The 18,814-nt window shown below is 37.5% G+C and overlaps 1 long non-coding RNA gene and 1 pseudogene across 1 annotated transcript; both read right to left on the reverse strand.

Moving 5' to 3' along the window:
• Positions 1-18,814, reverse strand: part of LOC138815088 (MTRF1L release factor glutamine methyltransferase-like) — a 416,705-nt pseudogene that overhangs the window by 163,770 nt on the left and 234,121 nt on the right.
• LOC138815150 (uncharacterized) lies at positions 12,269-18,690 on the reverse strand. Its single transcript, XR_011368187.1, has 3 exons — positions 18,500-18,690; positions 14,533-14,643; positions 12,269-12,391 (listed from the first exon to the last, which is right to left on the reverse strand). It is a non-coding gene; the product is annotated as an uncharacterized lncRNA (long non-coding RNA).

The raw sequence follows: 18,814 nt of genomic DNA on the forward strand, positions 1-18,814 counted from the left end.
AAGGGAAACCATAGGACCAATGTTTCTTTGGTTTTGGCTTACTTCACTTGATATAAAGTTTTCTAAGACCTCACTTAGAGCCACCCTATGATCCAGCAGTCCCCATTTTTGGGCATTTACACAAATGATCACAAACAAGACCATACTAAGCTACCGGTACAACTATGTTTATTGCAGCATTATTTACCATAGCTAAGATATGGAACCAACCCAGATGCCCCTCAGTAGATTAATGGATCAAGAAAATGTGATACACACACACACACACACACACACACACACACACACACACACACACACACACACACACACACACTGGAATTCTATGCTTCCAATCAGAGAAAATGGCATCGCCCCATTTGCTAGGAAATGGAAAGACGCAGAAACAATTATATTAAGTGATTAAGGTCCCATGGTTAATCTTACTTGGAGTAACTTGTACATGGTACCGTATAAGAGGATGTTATGTGAAAGGAACCCCAAGATAGGGACACAAATGTTTTTATTACATGAGATTCTTATCTGTATATAATCCCCCAAATAAAGTTGGAAGGGGAGCTGTCATTCAAATACAGAGCACCACCTTTGAGGGAAAAAGCCTAAGTGACAAGGTAAGGTCCTAAGTTTAAACCATAATATCAGCCCTCAAAAAAGTTGATTTTTTTTTATTTTTTTATTTTTATTTTTTAATATTATTTTATTTTATTTGAGAACATACTGTACAGAGGGCCTACAATTACATTGGCAGGATAATGGATACATTTCTTACCAAGCATTGCAGCCTCCTCCTTTGTTTACCCTTCACCTCCCTTCCCAGCCTCCCCCCTCCCCCCACCTAATTATACCCCCTCTCCCCCCCCACCGACTTTGTAAAGCTGGTTTTGACATGACATTTTGTGATTTCTTTACCTTGAGGTTTTTATTAAATTGCTCCGGAAAATAATCAACGTTGCATTTATGTTTAGCATTACTATTAAAATCATGTTATATTTAGTTATGTTATTCTTTATTTTCTTAAATTTTACTTACACTTTAATATCCAGTAATGATAAGAGATGATTACTGTTACACAAGTTTTTATGTTAGTTGAATATATGGAGGAGAGGTGCATACAAGGAGTTTGGACTGAAAATAGATATTTGCAAGGTCTTCACATAAGAATTGATAGTTGAAGCAGCTGTGGGCATGTATGAAATAAACTAAAGAAACCAGCAAGGAAAGATAAGGTATGATTCTGGAAAGCAAACAATTTTGGAAGAAAAACAAAGCAAGGAAAATATGTATCTTTTGGTAAGAAATTTGTAACCCACCTACACATTTAATTCCTTATTTGTAGTGGAAGGCATTTCAGTTAACTTTATTTTACAAAGTTAAACATGAATGACATTTAATACTAACTGGCCTGTGTCTCAGGTAAGCAATTATTCTAGCCAGGTGCAAGGGCTCATGCCTATAATCCTAGTTATGCAGAGAGCTGAAACATCTAGATCATAGTTCAAAGCCAGTATGGAGAGGAAAATTGGTGAGACTTTACTGTGGCACTGTGGCTCAAAGTGGCAGCACTAGTCTTTAGTAATAAATATCAGAGACAGAACCCAGGCCCTGAGTTCAAGCTCTCTGAAATTATTCTTAAAATACATGTTCTCAGTATTTCTTCAATTTGTCAAGAAGAATGCTTTAAACTTAGGGATTTTTTTATTGCATGTTGTCAGAATTGATTTTTAAGATGTTCAGAGAAAAATTATTTATAGTAAGAACTGGTTTGTATTGCTTTGTATTACATTTTGCTTCTACACCTATAGATCAGCTGGAAAGTAGATGGCCAAACCCCTCCTCCCTCCACCAAAGTTGTAAAGTTCATTTTTTCAACATAATGACTTGTATATCTCATTGTTGCAATGTGTCCACCTGTACCCGTAGTTAAACGATTTGTTTATGCCCTTCCCCTACACAAATTGTACCAACATCAAATACAGTGAAAGCAGGGGGAGAGACATAAAAAGCAATATAGAAATCATCTTAAAAATATGTTAGAAACAACTGCATTAAATAAAAAAAATTGAATACTTATCCTGGGGTTCATTTCCCTAGCATCCATTTATGTGAATTTTTTGCTTGCCTCAGACATATACTAGTTATTGCAAATGAGGGAAGCCATGGGACCTATGTTTCTTTGGGTCTGGCTTACTTCACTTAATATAATTTTTCCAAGTCTTTCCATTTCCTAACAAATGGGGCAATGTCATTCTTTCTGATGGAGGCATAGAATTCCATTGTGTATATATACCACATTTTCTTGATCCATTCATCTACTGAGGGGCATCTTGGTTGGTTCCATATCATAGGTATGGTAAATAATTCTACAATAAGCATAGGTGTGCTGATAGGTTTACTATGATCTTGTTTGTGATCATGTGGGTAAATGCCCAACAGTGATATTGCTGGGTCATAGGGGAGCTCTATGTGGAGTCTTTTGATGAACCTACATACTGCTTTCCAAAGTGTTTGAACAAGTTTACACTCCCACCAACAATGCAGTGAGGTTCCCTTCTGACTACATCCCCTCCAGCATCAGTTGTTATTAGAGTACTTGAGTATAGCCATTCTAATTGGGTGAGGTGGTACCTCAATGTTGTTTTTATTTGTAATTCTTTTATGGCTAGAGAGGTTGAGTATTACTTCATGTGTTTACTGGCCATCCTTCTTTCCCCTTCAGAGAAGTTTCTCAAGTCTTTAGCCCACTTATTTAAGGGGCAGTTGTTTCTCTGAAGATTTGTTGTTGAGGGATTTAATTTTTTGAGTTCCAGGTATATTTTAGATATGAGACCCTTATCCGTTGAATGACTAGTGCATATCTTCTCCCAATCCATAGGCTTTCTAGTGATCTTGCTAGCTATGTCCTTTGCCATGCAGAAGCTCTGCAATTTCATGAAATCCAATTTGTCCCATTTGTCTTTGATTTTTTGTATTTCTGGGTTTCTGTTAAGAAAATTTCGGCCTGTGCCAAGGAGACCTAGGGTTTCTCCTATTCCTTCCTGTAATGTTTTCAGAGTAAGACTTCAAAATTTAAAGTTTCAAGTATTACAAGAAGATCTTTGATTCATGTTGAATGGATGTGAGTAGCTTGAGCTGTTGCATAATTTGTGTGTGTGTGTGTGTGTGTGTGTGTGTGTGTGTGTGTGTGTGTGTGTGTTTGTAAGGGTGTTATGTGTATCATTGACATCAAGGATAAGGAACTTGGTTCCTTTTTCTGAGATATACATTATGATGTTTCTTTGTTGGTGGTGGACTCTGATTGCTTGCCTTTTCCTGATGTGAACATTCTAGCTCAATTTTTCAATTAAAGTTTCTTATTATTGAACATATAATGCTCTAATATTGCTTTGTCTTTAGTCCGACATCTAGGATCTTCTTTTCTTCTTAAATATTAACATTCAATATGAATTTTACCTCTTGACTAATTTTCCCCTTTAATTTGCATTTTGAAATAAGAATTATAATATCTTTGATCTCTGTATTCATGAAGAAAAACCATTTTGAATTCTCTATTTAATGTAATAACACCTGGACAGATTTGTTAGCACCAAGAACTTAAATTTTCTTTTGTAGTTTTAGTTTAATATACCCTCTTCTATGTTTTTAGAATGGGTAGACAAAGAATTCCCACAATGCCTCACAACTTTTATCTTTCATTTTGTCTGTCCTTCCTTGTCACTGCTAAATTGTTCTGGATACATGTATTAGCTACCCCAACCCCTGCAAAGCTGTTGCTGCTACCCAATTTACTGACAATACAACTCAGCAATTACAGTCACAATTACCCTTTCCCTGGTATCCTATTCTCTCCTACTCATTTTGCTACCCATAATTCTTAACACCATGGTTCCAGCCACCTGATCTCTGACACCCCTGTCTCTGCTACAACATTCACAAACAAAGCAAAGCAAGAGTAGGTACAGACAGTCGACTTGGGTACTTCTCTTGCAGGCACAATGGGACGTTATTCCTCAGGTATTTAACATGAGGGACTAACTAGTGGTGGAAAGAAAAGACGTTACTCAGAGGGGACTAATATCTAAGTATATCAACTTACAACTTGTTGCTAGGAAAAGCAGGTCCTAAGGTGAATGTTAATGAGAAAAGAAAATTTCACAAAATATTGGGGATGATATAAATAAAAATTTTAGCTTAATCTCTTCTACCAGTGATCTGAATTATTTTATGACATATATATGTAACTACTTTGCATTTTTAAAAGTATATGAAGATGCACATTTATGTGGTACTTATATTAATTTATGGAATATTTGCATATGACCATGTTAATGATTCTCAATAGTTTATGCTTTATGAACTGCTCATGAGTCTGCCTTTGGCAATATGAATTGAGCTCTCTAACAATAAATGGGATTTCATTGTCAAATCCTACAAGGATATTACTGAAGCAAATACCAAAATGAATGCTGGAACAAGAAAACTGAACAAAGCTACAAGTTTGAAGGGAAGGGATCAGTGGCAAGGGCTATGTTAAAAGAGAAATTCTTCACCATGTAATCGTTGTTGAATTGCTAGCTTATTAAACATTCTTAGAAAGCAGAACATGATTTTTGAATCTAGCCTTTTGGAACCTCTTTAATGAGTGGTTAAACAAAAAATTATCAAAATGACTGAAAATCCACTATTAGATTAACATTATACTCAAAGTTCCCTTGAGATGCAGGTAGGCTGGATTCCTTTTCTATTAAATTAATGGAATAATCTTCCTTTTGCTTGGTTGGACAGTCCATGACACTTGTTCCAAAACAAGAAAAGATACTGGAGAGAAAAAAAGAGGAAGGAGAGCTAAGGCTGCTGAAATTAGCATATTTCCCATTTGGACTTTAATGCTTTGTGACTACAAAGAATTAGAATTTCATCTTAAGATAATAATTTCAAAATGGATGTGCTAAAGGATAGCTTCGAAATGTAATATTTAATGCTGTAGCATTACTTGAAAACAAAGGTTTACAGAAAACTTTAAATTCCAGAAACACTGTAATGTTCCAATAAACACCTAGGAGAAATATAATTTAAAAATTCATCTGTTCAAAGCAAATCCTGGCATGAAAGTCTGTGAGTCAGTTATCTCCAAACAGGAAGTGGCACTGTAGCTCAATTTGGAGTGGGCTCCCCTTGAGCTAAAGAACTTTGGGATATGTTAATACCCAAGCCCTGAGTTCAAGGCCCATAACTGACAAAAATAAATTTTAAAGAATTAAATCATTAGGGCTGGAAGAAGACTCAGTGGTAGAGTCATTGTATTGCATGCATGAAGTCTTAGGTTCAATTCTTCAGCACCATATAAGCAGAAAAAACTAGAAGTGGCACTGTGGCTAAAGTGGTTGTGCGCTAGCCTTTAGCTGAACAGCTCAGAGACAGCACCCAGACCCAGAGTTCAGGCACCCCTACCAACAACATCAACAACAACAACAACAAATTAAGGCATCAAACAACCTGAAGATGTTGTCCAGAATAATGAATGCAGCATTATCCGTTGACATGACTCAGTGACTTGAAACCAAGTTTACCAGGGGAGATGGTGGGTATTTTGTGTGTGTGTCAAAACATGCAAAATTATTTTCTACTTTCCCAGGGAAGGAGAAAGGAGGAAATGGGGGGGGAAGAGTGAGGTGTTTGGTGGACTTGCCTTTTGGTTCACTGATAGATTGCTGGAGTCAAATTCAGAGAAATTCTGCTTGCAATCCTAGTTGCCTGCGTAATGACGAAGGCATGTCCTGGAAGTGATTTTGTCCTGTCCTTGGCCTGGTTCCAACCACCACTGGATAATCCAAGTCCCACTGGAAGACCAAGATGCCTTGAAGACTACTGATCCATTGTGCAGGTGGACCTAACCACAGCCAGAATAGGCAGAAAATGCAATTCCGAGGGAAGCACTGGAAATCTACAGCAGGCAGAGATTTTTTTAATATATTTTTATTGTAAAAATACTGTACAGAGGGCTCAGAGTTACAGGACTAGGTAATGAGTACATTTCGTATACAGCATTGTTACCTCCTCCTTTGTTTTTCTCCTACCATCCTTTCCTTCCCCACATCTCCAACTCCTCCCTCCTCGACCCCTGCCTGAGATTGTAAATTCATTTTCTGCACAGTGTCCTGTACATCTCATTGTCACAATGGTCAACCTGAATCCCCATTTAAGCATTCTGCTATATCCCTTCCTCTCTCCAAATTACAGATATATATATATATATATATGTATATATGTATATATATATATATATATATACTATATATATATACTTCTTCATCTTCAAAGAAGTCTCTCTTTAAGTCTTCAGCCAATTTAGATATTGGACAGTTGTTCCTTTGAGGATGTGTTGTTGGGGTATTTATGATTTTGAGTCCTAAGTATATTTTCTATATAAGACTTTGTCTGCTTTATGACTCATGAAGAACTTCTCCCACTAAGTGGGCTTTTTATTGATCTTGCTGTCTATGAACTTTACCTTGCAGAAGCTCTGCTGTTTCATGCAATCCCATTTGTCCAACCTCTCTTTGATTTGTTTTGTTTGTGGTTCTCTATTAATATATATATATATATATATATATATATATATATATATATATATATATCACCCTGCATGATATATATGATACATAAATATGTATATGGATCTAGCTTTCGTTTTCTACAGGTGTATAACCAATTTTACCAGCACCATTTACTGAAAAGGCTGTTTTTCTTCCGTTCTATTTTTTTAGCTCCCTTGTCAAAGATTAGGTTGCAATATGTCAGTGTGTTTATTTTTGAGTCTTCAGTCCTATTCATTGGTCCTCAGAACTGTTCTTGTGCCAGTACCAAGCTCTTCTTATTATTGTGGCTTTTTAGTATAGTTTGAAATTTGGAACTGATATTGCTCCAGTGCTCTTCTTTCTTCTAAGAATTGATGAAACTACAGCCAGCATTATACTTAAAGGTGAAAAGTTAAAGGCATTTCTTATTAATTCAGGAAAGAGATAAGGATGTCTGCTCTCTCCACTCCTCTTCAACTACTTAGTATTAGAATGCTAGCTGGGACATTAAGACAAGATGCAAATTTAAAGGGAATCCAAATAGTGAAAGATGAAGTAAAACGTAAAAGATGACCAACGGAATAGAATTGAAAACACAGGAACGAACCTACAGTCCCATAGCCATCTAATTTTCGATAAGGGAGCTGAAAAATAGAATGGAAGAAAGAAAGCCTCTTCAGTAAATGGTGCTGGCAAAATTCATCCACTACTTGTAGAAAACTAAAGCTAGATCCTTATTTATCACCCTGCAACAGAATCAACTCCAAATGGATTAAAGACCTCAGAGTCAAAGTAGACACTCTGAAAATATTACAGGATGGAATAGGAGAAACCCTAGGTGTCCTTGGCACAGGCCGAAATTATCTTAATAGAGACCCAGATACACAAAAAAAATCAAAAAAAGGTTGGACAAATGGGATTGCATGCAATTGCAGAGCTTCTGCCTGGCCAAGGACATAGCTAGCCAGATCACTAGAAAGCCCACGGATTGGGAGTAGATATTCACTAGCCATACAATTTACAAGGGTCTCATATCTAAAATATACTTGGAACTCAAAATATTAAATCCCCCAACAACAAATCCTCAAAGAAACAACTGCCCAATAAATAAGTGGGCTAAAGACTTAAAGAGAAACTTCTCTGAAGAAGAAAGAAGGATGGCCAATAGACACATTTAGAAATGCTCAACATCCTTAGCCATAAAAGAAATGCAAATCAAAGCAACATTGAGATACCACCTCACTCCAGTTAGAATGGCAAAAATCAAGAACTCTAACAACAGCAGATGCTGGAGGGGATATGAACAGAAGGGAACCTTACTTCACTGTTGGTGGGAATGTAAACTTGCTCAACCACTTTGGAAAGAAGTATGGAGGTTCCTCAAAAGACTTCACATAGAGCTCCCCTATGACCCAGCAATCCCACTTTTGGGCATTTACCCAAATGTTGACAAACAAGACCACACTAAAGCTACCAGCACAACTATGTATATTGCAGCATTTTTTACCATAGCTAAGATATGGAACCAACCCAGATGCCCTTCAGTAGATGAATGGATCAAGAAAATGTGGTATATATACACAATGGAATTCTATGCCTCCATCAGAAAGAATGACATTGCCCCATTTGTTAGGAAATGGAAAAACTTGGAAAAAATTATAGTAAGTGAAGTAAGCCAGGAACAAAGTAACACAGGTCCCATGGTTTCCCTTATTTGCAATATCTAGTATATGTATGAGTCAAGCGGAAAAATTCAGATAATGTGATGTTAGGAAAATGAATCCTTAGATAGGTATTTTAATGTTTTTTTTTTTGTTTCATGCATGTGTTTCTAATGCATTTATAAGATTATTTCTTTGTTGCTTTGTATGTCCCTCCCCCACAGTATAACCCCCACTTTCAATATATTTGATGTCAGTGTAACTTGTGGAGGAGATAGGGAAAAACAAGTCGTTTAAGGATTCAGGTGGACCTGTTGCAACAATGAGAAGTACAAATTGTCATGTCAAAAATGAGCTTTACAATGTCGGTGGGGGTGGAGGGATGGGAGGAAGGATTGGGTGGGGGGTGAGTGGGAGGCTGGGAAGGGAGGTAAAGGGTAAACAAAGGAGGAGGCTGCAATGCTTGGTAAGAAATGTATGCATTATCTTGCCCATGTAATTGTAACCCCTTTGTACAGTATGTTCACAAATAAAATAAAAATTAAAAAAAAACATGGGTACTCCACCACTTTTTGGTTCAATCACTTCTAACCTCAAAGATATACTTTGCTAACAAAATGCTTAGAAGAAACCGAAGAATACTTCACTTTTATCTTCTCTCTTAAGAATCTCTTTAGATACCATATCAGGACCAGTGAAGTTATTCTTTCAAAAATTATTTCAATAGATTATCTTTCTCTTGGTCTTGCATTTGCTCAGAAGGATGTATGGAAAAGAATAGAGTTAAATCATCCATACATTTTATGACAGTGTCTGTTACAAAATGACAATGCTCCTATGTCCTATGTCTCTGTCCTTCTCTTAGCTCTTGCGTGATTTCCAACTAATCACAGATTCTTGGCTTCAAGTCTAGTGAAGGTGAACCACTATAAGTCCTTCCCCACTGCTACCTCTTCATGGTTTCTCTATTAAAACTCTTTTATTTGGATGTGGAATTTATTTTCATGTCTTCATTCAATCCATTCTAAATTGTAGTGAGCTAAATAGGCTCTGTAAAATCACTTTAGGTAGCAAAAATATTAAGACAATATATCAAAAAGTTTGGCCACCCTCCACTGCTGAAGCCAATATGCTTAGCTAGGGCTTCTAAGAACACGTTTTCTTGACTTTTCAATTTGCTCAATTCTTTTCTGATCCCAAAACTTTTGGGCTTATATAATAAGAGAAGTCTTCACTATCTCGTTAATAAGGATATTATATTTTTGAGCTACTAAGAAATGTGAAATCATTGGTTTCAAGTATCCAATCAGGTTTTTTTCTGTAGTTCAGTGCTTCACATGCAAAGACATTGTAGAACGTATTACAAACATTTTTGAGTGCACTTTTTCCCTAAATATTTTGACCCAAATTATCTTTTTCAGAGAATTACTGTTTGGTAATTAAAGTCAATACACAAATTTTGATTTTTTTTTAAGAACGTTGAATTTAAATTCCACTACAACCTTGTTTCACACAGTGAGTAGATTTCCTGGGTAAGGACAATTCTCAAGGGAACCTACAGGACTTATACCAAGGGTTCTGAGGTTTGTTTGTTTAGTATGAACATGAGCCATCTTCACCCTCTTTGCTCCCTCTCAGTTAAGTCTCCATTGATTATTTTGCATGAAAGCCTATTTTCCCAAGAAATTTTAAATTTTCCTAATAGGCTAAGTTGTTAAAAAGTTTGAACAAATTAAAATTTACCTGTCAGTTTTGGGGGGTGTGCAGTCGTGGGGCCTGAACTCTGGGCCTGGGCGCTTTAGCTCAGCTCTTCAGCTCAAGGCTAGCGCTCTACCACCTGATCCACAGCACCACTTCCGGCTTTTTTTTTCTTTTTGCTTATGTGGTGCTGAGGAATTGAACCCAGGGCCTCAGGCATGCAAGGCAAGCGCTCTTACCACTGAGCCACCTTCCCAGCCAAACCTGTCATAATTTTAAAACTCTTTTGAAATTCCTTTATTAGAACCACAAGTTCATCAATCCTAACTCCACCTTTAATATCAAAAACAGTTAACATGTTGTTTTCATGATATAGTGTCCATGAAACTACTATTTTCCAGTGGCTTTGTTATGCATATATATAGCCTTATAATCTGATGATAAGCAAAATGAACTCCAAGATATGGAAACAGAGAGTATTATTTGCGATTGTTGTTTTTAATGTACTATGTGATTTCCATTTTCTTTTGGGGTTTTCCCCTATGCTTTTTTCCCTGCTGTATTTGATTTTGGTAGCCTGTGTATTGTGTATATATTTACCTTAATTAAGGAAGGGACGAGGAACAACAAAATGGTGAGACAAAGGACAAAGGCAAACCAATGCAATAGCAATACTCACAAGACAATATGTTGGAAATGTACATTACAACTTGTGAGGGGTACTGGGGTCAAGGAAAACTGTGAAGAAAATGAGGGAAGGGGTAACAAGTTTGAAAAGTTATGTATTCACTACCTTAAAGTTACTGTAACCACACTGTACATCACTTTGACAATAAAATTAAATTTAAAAAATAAGCTGCATGAAATAAAATTTCACTGTATTGGTAAAGTACATAGTACTCTTTATGTAGTAACTTTTTAAAATTCCATACTTTTGGTGTCTAATTTGAATTAATTACCCCTTTTTAATCAGAGGACCATCAACTTGAATGCTATCCAACTAGACAATATTTTCACAATATACTTACCAATATTTTGAAAAAAGAATAAATATAGTACTTTCTCATACTAAAAGTGAAAAGAGTTTAATTCTATGGAAATAAATAACTTGTAAAAGTAAATAAGTTGTTAAGAAGACAGAATATATGTGTTCGTCAACATTCCAATGACTAGTAATTACTCATTTTCAAATTCTGAAGATTCCATACCTGAGAGATTCAAAACAATACCGGCTTGCATGTTATGTAATTTTACAATAGATGCATTTTCCAATGGGTTGTTACAGATTGAGAGACAACAGAAAAATAACCATGTTCTGGTAGAGGATAAAACTATGTAGCATCGGTAATAATTAATTCTTCAAGAGTAAGCAATTGTTTATCACAATAAGCTATTATTTTTATGACCACCAATACCAATATTTATGATATAGAGTCATCCTAGCCCAAAATTCTCCAACTTTTAGGGTGCATCTCAAACTTCCCTTAATTCATATGATAAATAGCTTATCTCTATTGTGAAAAAATACAACTCTGCTAATGTGATGCGATTCATGTTCTGGTAAGAACACCACAATAAAGTGGGTTGCATCATTTTCCCCCCACTGGTATTTTTGAGATCAGAACATTTGCAAATATTACTTATATTTATAATTTTTAGCTATCATATAAATTCTGGATGCTAAGATTGGAAGATTACAGTTGAAAGCCCACCCAGGCAAGAATATTCCCTAGATTCTTATCTCCAATAAACTTCTCAGCAAAAGCCAGATGAAAGTGGCACTGAGGTTGAAGTGGTAGGGCATGAGCCTTGAGCATAAACAGGCTCAGAGACAGTGTCCAGGCCCAGAGTAAAAGCCCTAGGACAAACCAATAAAACAAAAACAAAAATAAAATCAAACCCCAAATGTAACATTTTTCTCACTGTATACAGTAGCAAATAATTAAGGAAATTGCTTCCTGTGTTACATACAGGTAGAAGAAAGAAGATGTCACACGATTATACTCTTCATACCATGTTATACCAAAGACTCCAAAAATTTCTCTTATTCTAAATTCATAAATTAATGTCATCAATTTGTTGGCAACTCTGTCTACAACATTCACATTATCATTTCATACATGAACTGTTGGAATTATCTATTAACTAAGTTTTTGAAAGAATATTCTAGGCACATAGAATGCAAAATCATTTGTGAATGTCAATTAAACCCTCTAATTAAAAACAATTTTGTAGAATCCTATAGAATATAAAATTACAAACAAAACCAAAATATTTTAAATCTAAATTCTAATTTAGCAAGATCTTCAAAATCCTTCATTAGAGGAACTTTGCTATTTTTCCAAGCTTAAGCTTGTGTAATTCTTCATCATTTCTTTGGGTTACAACAGAATGATGATAACTTATTTTTTCAAATTTTGGATGGGAATCATGAGTCATTTTGCATCTAGGAGTGTTCTGTAATGAAGAGAGAATTTAAAACACAAGTGAGGATTAAGTATGAGTTGCATTTCAACAGGAAATTTGACTTCTCAAAACATAATGACAAAATTAGCCCAAATGTCCAACTATGTATTCCTTTCTTGTTTATTTTGTTTTATTAAGTTAAAATTATACACTTTGGTCCAGGGAAGGTATCAATATGTAATTCCATTCTCTAATCTCCTGTCTTAATCTCAGTGCTAGAATTCTAAGCTTGTATCACATTGCCCTGCCATAGTTTCTTGGTTTATTTAATCTAGATATAGACTACCAATTCTGAACTTCTCCAGTGATATTATACACCAGAGTGACTGCTTAAACTTTATCTACTATTTTCAAAGATGTTCTAACATTTGATACAGGATATGAACATTTTCAAATGCACCTGCCAGATCTCTGATTCATTCCTCCATGGACCTGATCCCTTTAATAATGATTATTGATTCTTACTATCTCTGATCCCTACCAATGTAATATTCTCAAACTTATTTGAAGGAAGTTCATTTGAGGACTTTCAAATATTAAAAATTATCACTTGATTCTAGTCTTGTTCAGGACATATATTTATTGTTTTGTAACTTTTCTACACATTCTGAGAGTTGTTTCATTTGTGTATTTGTGTGTGCATATATAAGTGCCTCTGGGTGTATGTGTATGTCTGTATGTATATATGCAAAAGCCTCAAGCTTTTATTAAGCAATCTTGCTCATGACTGATATTCCATCAATTGAGCCATTCTTCCAATCCAGATTTTGACTGCTTAATTTTATATACTGTTGCAAAGAATGTTCTGCCCAGGCTGGATGCCAATAGAACTTCCCAGACTCCTTTACATTCTTAGGTTTTATTTCTCCAGGAGTATCAACTTTTAAACGACAAACATTTTTGTGAGAGTAATGTCTAAGCTGTAGCCCATATTTTTAACTCAAGAATTCTTTTTTTTTGTTTTGGTGGGGTGTCTGGTCATGGTGCCTGAACTCTGGTCCTGGGCTCTGTCCCTCAGCAATTCAGCTCACGGCTAGCCCTCTACCACTTGAGTCACAGCGCCAATTTTGGCTTTTTTCTTTTTTGCTTAAGTGGTACTGAGGAATCGAACCAAGGGCCTCATGCATGCGAGGCAAGCTCTGTACCTCTGAGACACCTTTCAGCCCTAACTAAAGAATTCTTATAAAGATAGATGAACAGACACATTACACATCTTGAGTGTACACTGTTAGGAATGTGATCGTAAGCTGGGTTATGGAGGGATATGAGGATTGAGGTTCAAAACCAGCCCCGGTAGGAAAGTCCCAGAGACTCTTTTCTCAAATTAACTAAAAGAAAACTGGAATTGGCACTGTGGATCAAGTGGTAGAGCATTAGCTTGAGCTGAATAGCAGAGAGACTGCTCGCAGGCCCAGAGTTCAAGTCCCAAGATCACCGCCAACAAATATATATATATATATGTGTGTGTGTGTGTGTGTGTGTGTGTGTGTGTGTGTGTGTGTGTGTGTGTGTGTGTGTGTGTGTGTTTGTGTCTGTGTGTCTGTGTGTGTGTGTAAAGAAAAAAAAAAGAAATGAGATCTTAGACACCAGTTTATTGCTAGCATAATCCCTGCTCTCACAAGATGGACATTTTTCCAATTAAATCCATGCTTTTATATCTGACTTTCATTGAAAACAGAATTATTCTTCCATTGTACTTTCTACAAAGTTGCATGATTAGCAAGCATGATTTAGAATGGGAGTGGCCTCATACTTCATGTTCCACATAGGGTTCTTGCTTTCTGTATATCACTCTCATAAATCTACATACTGGACTTGGCTTTATTGTTTCAATGTTGCTTATTTGTAGTCTTCTATACTGTATGTAACCCTTATACTTAAACACAGAACTTCTCTTTCTCCTATTATTGCTATTGTTTCCTTACTGTTAGCTCATGCACACTTGGGAAATAATGAACAGCACGTACAGTCACAAAAAGAATGTTCTGAAAACATTCTTCCTATTTAAAATTCGCCTTAACTTACAGAGAACTTACAAAGTTTGAACTCAATGTACTCATGTATAATATATTTATAAGCAATATAAATTTCATATTTTCTCTTTACTAAATTTTCTCTGAAATACGTTTTACCTCAGGTCCATAGGTGTTCTAGTCTTCTAGCAGTGAAGCCAGAAAACATTCACTATAGCTCAAGCAGCACCATCGATTGTTACTGGAAGTAACTGTTACTGGATGTGGAAACTGACCCCAGGAGAGGAATGGAACATAGAGGAAAAACAAAGTTCAAGTTACCTTGTGCTTTCCTTTTTACTGTACAAGAAAGTTATCCCAAGGCTTGAAGGAAACTCTGTCCCTGGCTTTTGAGTGTGTTCTTTACTCATATAATTTTTTTTGGAAACTTCTAGTTCATAGTGTTACAAAAAGAAATAATGTACCATTTGAAGGCCAGTATAAAACAAAAGGAAATAACATTGTTTTAAAAGTGTTCTCCTGCAAAGTAACAAAGACATAGAGGTTTTAAAGTATCTTATAGATGGCTATTTCAATCCTGAGATGATTCTCTTGATGCAGGAGTCAGTTATCAATTCCTTTGGTCTGGTTCTGAGTTCTGCAGAGCAACAAGGATTCCAAAAAAGCAGGATCCAGTCAATATGATCAGCAAAAGAAGACTCTACTCTGACCAGTTCACCTTTAAGGAGGGCCCCAAAGAAAAATCTGGGATTTTTATTTGCTTGTTTGTTTAGTTTGTGCTAGTCCTGGGGCTTGAACCCAGAGGCTGGATCCTGTCCCTGAACAGTTGTCTTTCCTGCCCACCTACCCCAAAAGCTAGTAATCTACTGTTTGAGCCAAAACTCCACTTCTGGTTTTTTGGTGTTCAATTTGCGATAAGAGTTTGACATACTCTCCTGCCTGGTTTGGCTTTGAATTAAGATAGGCCGGGCGCTGGTGGCTCACGCCTGTAATCCTAGCTACTCAGGAGGCTGAGATCTGAGGATCGCGGTTCAAAGCCAGCCCGGGCAGGAGAGACCGTGAGACTCCTATCTCCAATAAACCACCAGAAAATCGGAAGTGGCGCTGTAGCTCAAGTGGTAGAGCGCTCGCCTTGAGCTGAAGAGCTGAGGGACAGCGCCCAGGCCCAGAGTTCAAGCCCCACGACCGACCAAAAAAAAAAAAAAATGAATTAAGATAGTAAGAAAGCTAAGTGACATCAACTGTATAGACTTCTCTTTTGAAACAAAAAATATTAGACGAAGTTTATTGTAAAGCTAGTATTTGACAATTTTTAAAGGAAGACAATATGTCTAGCAAAGAAGCCATAACTTAAATAACTCAGCAAAAGTAGGTGCACTGAATCATTTTGAAATTATTTTTTCTGCTTGGGAAGTTTATTGATCTTGTCCTTCCTTTTGGGGAAACTTAAGGTAATATTTGCACTTTTTGTTGGTTGTGGGGCTTGAACTCTGATCCTGGGCGCACTCCCACAGCTCTTCAGCTCAAATTGAGTGCTCTACCGCTTAAGCTACAGCACCACTTCTGGGTTTCAGGTGGTTAATTGAAGATAAGTGTCTCATGGACATTCCTGACCAGGCTGGCTTTGAACCACAATTCTCTGGTTTCCTGAATAGCTAGGATTCCAGGCGTGATCCACCAGCACCCAGCTCATATTTGCATTTATGTGCACTGAATGATACTATGTAGACAAATAATGGAAATTTGAATCAAATGATGGCATTGCAGCTTTTCAGAAAATTTGAGGTAACAATAAATATGTCCTCCTTTTCCATGTTGTTTCATTAATGACTCATGAGCTATGGGACCCTTAGTTAGCATTCTCTGCCGTCTGTGTAGGTGTATTTAGTATCAGGAAATGTTCATAGAGAAATATAGAAAGACTGAGATTTTTAGAAAGCAAAGAAGTTAAGGTAAGAAAAAACAGCACAGAAGGAGATACATGTATTACACAGAGATTAAGAAGTAGCCTAAGAGATTTAGAATGCTAAAGGTAATGCGGAATAAGACTAGTTGATAACTATTTGTTCAATAACCAAAAATGGTTCTCTATAAACGTTTCTGGTATACGTTAGTAACTATCATTTATTCATTACCTCTGTAGTTATTCCTTCTCTTCTGTCACAACTGTTAATTTGCCTCTGCCGTTGTGGTGCCATGAATAACCAAAAAGATTTCCAAATCTCACTTAGACTACCCTTCTCATTGTGATTAGCAGAGACCATTCAAAAACCTGGAATCTTTGAATTTCCAGAATTAATCTTCACCTGACATCTAAGCACATTCAAGACATTAATTGCTCTGACCTAATGAACAAAACTTTTTTTCAACACAATATCCTAATATAAGAAAAAGTACATGAATTATGGACTATTGTCAGGTGTCAGTATGGCAGGAGCAATTACATATTCCAAGTAGGGGTTCTTTATTTTGCATTTACTAATTAAATGTTTTTTGCTTTGGGTTTTTTTTTCCTTTTTTGCTCAAGGCAATCACTGTACCACTTGAGGCACAGCACCATTTCCAGTGTTTTTCTGTTTATGTGGTACTGAGGAATTGAATTCAGGGTTTCATGCATGCTAGGCAATCATCATATCATGAAGCCACATTCCCAGATCCCTAAATGACTTTCTTAAGTTAACATTACATTTTCATTCTGTAACTATGTACCATAATATTGGCCAGGTGCTAGAAAATAATGTAGAAAAGAATACAATATAAAAAATCCAGTAAGGCTAGGTGGAAAATGAATAACCCTGACAGTCTTGCAAGGGCTCAGAGGGTTGATCTCATGGAGATGTATCAACATGCTGAACGAGACAGCTCCCTACCCACAGCCCAACTCCAGAATGAGTGGGCCATCTTGGGTTCCAGCTACCTGGGGACATTGGCCCACCTCCTACAGCACCCATTCTACCCGTTCCTGAGAGCTACAGTGAGAGAGAGAAGAGAGAGAGAGAGAGAGAGAGAGAGAGAGAGAAAGAGAGAGAGAGAGAGAGAGAGAGAGAGAGAGAGAGAGAGAGAGAGAGAGAGAGAGGAAGAGAGGGAGGGAGGGAGAGTTGGTGATAGGGAGAGAGGGAGAGAGGGAGAGAGGGAAAGAGAGAGAGAGAAAATCAGAATTACACTTAAATCAGGTGCCAGTGGCATAAAACTCTAATCCTAACTACACTGGAGGCTGAGATTTGAGGATCATGGTTCATAGACAGCCCTGGAGGAACGTGTTTGAGAATCTTATCTCCAAAGAACCACCAGAAAACTGGAAGTGACACTGTGGGATCAAGTGATAAAGCGCAAGCCTTGAGCTGAGGAGCTCGGGAACAATGCCCAATCCTAGAGTTCAAGAACCACGATTGAAAGAAGTGGACTTCCCACCACAAGAACTGGACTGAATAGCACCCATTGTCCTAGGGAGCATGGTAGAGAAGTCAGGCCGAGCTTCCTGTGAACTTGAGGTCATAAGTAGGTCATCTGGCTTCTCTTTGCCTCAGATTCCCCAGCTGCAAAACTGAACAAAGTGAAGGATCCCCTTCCTCATTGGGATAGGGTAGTAATGAAAGAGAGCCATGTTTCGGTTCATAATCCCACACCTGTTGCATGATTAATAACAGGCCCCACCTGAGCCCTTTCTGGTATCTTCCTGTCATATGCTCACAGAATTGCTAAAACCTTATCTGAAGGCCATTCCCTCTCTTTTCCAGAGATCGCTCTGTATAAATCCCTTGTTTCCTCACAACTGTCCTGTGAGGAGACTGAGGTCCAATGGTTGAGGCCCTACAAAGAGCTTCACGTGTGGTCAAGAATCCTCTGCTATGGACTGAGTTTAGGATAATCCATGTTAACCGATGACTGAGCATGACACCACATGTCTACCATCCCAATTACAGAGGACCAGGCCTGGTGGAACATACCTTTCACAGGAGGACCATGATCCAGCCCAGCCTGAGCATATTTGTAGTTTCTATCTCAGAAATCCTCAAGACAGAAAGGTGGCTCATCAGCGCCATGGAGAGGAAACAAGCAGGGGGGACATGGTGCCCCCAGAGGGGTGTTTGACCCAGGGTATGTTGTTGTTGGGACAGAAACTCACCTGTGCTGCTGGGAGAAGCTGTTGGCAGCTGCTCCAATTGGGGCAGCAGCGATGGCGCCAGCATTGTGGACACATGGGCCCAGAGCAGAAGACTAGGGGCAGGGACCCGGTCTGGGATTTAGGCCGGCTGGCAGCTAGACATTGATTGAGGTTTGAAACCTGGCACTGCGTGAAGGGAGGGGAGGGGCCAGGTGGGGTGCGAGCATCAATTTTCTACTAAACTCCAAAGTCACCTTGAGTCTATTCCTCAGGACTCAGCCCCTTCTACCTTCCTGAACTGCTGGTAGTGGTGTAAACTAACAGAGGGAATCCCAG

Source organism: Dipodomys merriami, unplaced genomic scaffold (assembly GCF_024711535.1).
Source record: "Dipodomys merriami isolate MVZ:Mamm:240054 unplaced genomic scaffold, mDipMer1.0.p SCAF_108, whole genome shotgun sequence".
Classification (NCBI taxonomy): domain Eukaryota; kingdom Metazoa; phylum Chordata; class Mammalia; order Rodentia; family Heteromyidae; genus Dipodomys; species Dipodomys merriami.